This window comes from Mus pahari, unplaced genomic scaffold (genome assembly GCF_900095145.1).
Source record: "Mus pahari unplaced genomic scaffold, PAHARI_EIJ_v1.1 scaffold_11543_1, whole genome shotgun sequence".
In the NCBI taxonomy this organism is placed as follows: Eukaryota; Metazoa; Chordata; class Mammalia; order Rodentia; family Muridae; genus Mus; species Mus pahari.
In genome coordinates, this window is record NW_018394088.1 from 1 (window position 1) to 2,142 (window position 2,142).

Consider the following 2,142-nt stretch of genomic DNA (forward strand, 5'->3'; position numbering starts at 1 on the left):
GGATATTAGTTCTGAAACCTAGAATACCCAAGATACAATCTGTAAAACACATGAAACTCTAGAAGAAGGAAGACCTTCTTTGAGTTGGGAACAAAACTCGCATGGAAGGGGTTACAGAGATAAAGTTTGGAGCTAAGACGGAAGGATGGACCATCCAAAAACTGTCCCATCCAGGAGTCCATCCTATAATCAGCCACCAAACACAGACACTATTGCATACACCAGCAAGATTTTGTTGAAAGGACTCTGATATAGCTGTCTCTTGTGAGGCTATGCCAGTGCCTGCCAAACACAGAAGTGGATGCTCACAGTTAGCTTGGGATGGAACACAGGGCCCTCAATAGGGGAGCTAGAGAAAGTACCCAAGGAGCTGAAGGGGTCTGCAACCGTATAGGTGGAACAACAATATGAACTAACCAGCACCCCCAGAGCTTGGGTCTCTAGCTGCATATGTAGCTGAAGATGGTCTAGTCAGTCATCATTGGGAAGAGAGGCCCCTTGGTCTTGCAAACTTTATAAGCCCCAGTTCAGGGGAACACCAGGGTCAAGAATGGGGAATGGGTGGGTAGGGGAGTGGGGGAGAGGGTATAGGGGACTTTCGGGATAACCTTTGAAATGTAAACGAAGTAAATATCTAATAAAAAATGGAAAAAAATGAAAAAAATAATGAAAGCTTATGTAATCATTTCTCAAACTATAATGTTTTCAAAAGATTTATTACACGTGTTTATTTATTTTGAGCCCTGGATAAATACTAGTTCAACTTCAAATAGTTGGTTTCTTTCTTCACCATGTGATTCCAGAGGATCAAGCTCAGAATGTAAGACTTGGTAAGAAGACCATATATCTACTAAGCTACTTTTTGTATGACTTACATATGAGAATTGGAGTGGTAGGCAACTATTAATATTCAGTTTAGTTGAAGAATCATATGAACTATGTTTTAAGTAATTTTTAAGTAAATTTTTGCTCCTAAGATGTCTTTTATTCCTGACTTGATGAAGTGTGTTTTTCTCCGATCTGAACAAAATAACATAGCACTTTGGAGCAAATATTAGGCTTAGAATGCTTGCACTGGAAGCTAAGATAGAGAAAATTTCCATAAACACCATGGCCTTCCCTGTGGTGCTGTGGTAGACAGGGAGGAAGGTTATCCAGACAGAGAAGGAACACCAGCGTGATGAAAGCCAGGAACTTGGCCTCATTAAATGTCAGGCTGATTCCTGAACAAAAAGCCATGAAGTAGCTACTAAAGGCCATGACACCCAAGTAAGCCAGAGTGCCTTGGAAGGCAAGAGCTGAGCCCTTGTTGCACAGAATGATGATGTATCCATGTTCAGAGTGAGCATCCATGTCAACAAATGGAGGAGATGTATCCAGCCATATACAAGTGAAAAACACTTGACCAAGGTGCAAACTTGAATGATGAAATTTGGGGCCCATGATATCAGCAACCATCTTGTCTTTCTGTCTGGAGCAGTAATCTCAAAGGCCATAACAACAGTGATGGTTCTGGCCAAAACACTGGATAGAGCCACTGTGACCAGAAGTCTAAGTAGGTTCTCTTGCAAAATACATGTGGCTGAGTTTGAAAGGCCATTAAAGAGCAAAGAACATAGGAAACAGTGTGTAAGAGTGATGAGCAGGATGTAACTGAGAGATTTATTATTGGCCTTCACAATTGGAGTTTGTCTGTAGTTTACAAAGACCCAAATAATAAGAGGTGTGAGTGCAGAGAATCCCACAGACATGATTGTGAGTCCCATTCCCAAGGGATCATTATAGGGAAGAAATATCACAGTTTTCTTGAGGCAGTGTCTCTTTTCTGAATCTGCATAAAGAGTTTCTGGACACTTCACACACTGATCCATATCTTGGAGTAGTGGAATTTAGTCATGAATGCATGGTCAAGTTTTCCCTTTACCCTGATGTATTTTACAGTTACAAGTTATGGGATTGTTATTATAACCACGTTCACTTGTTATTTTAGGTATAAATAAATATTCTAAGGTGAATGATCACAGGATAAGGTTTACACTCATTTAATGAAACCCCATTAGGAACAGCAAATTATGAAGGAAAGGCTATTTTTTTTCAGATTACACCTTATAAATAGATCAGTGAGGAATCCGGGCAGGAACT

The 2,142-nt window shown here is 40.2% G+C and overlaps 1 pseudogene; it reads right to left on the reverse strand.

The window, feature by feature from the left end:
* Positions 1–995: 995 nt before the first annotated feature.
* On the reverse strand, positions 996–1,871 carry LOC110315862 (annotated as a pseudogene).
* Positions 1,872–2,142: the final 271 nt, after the last annotated feature.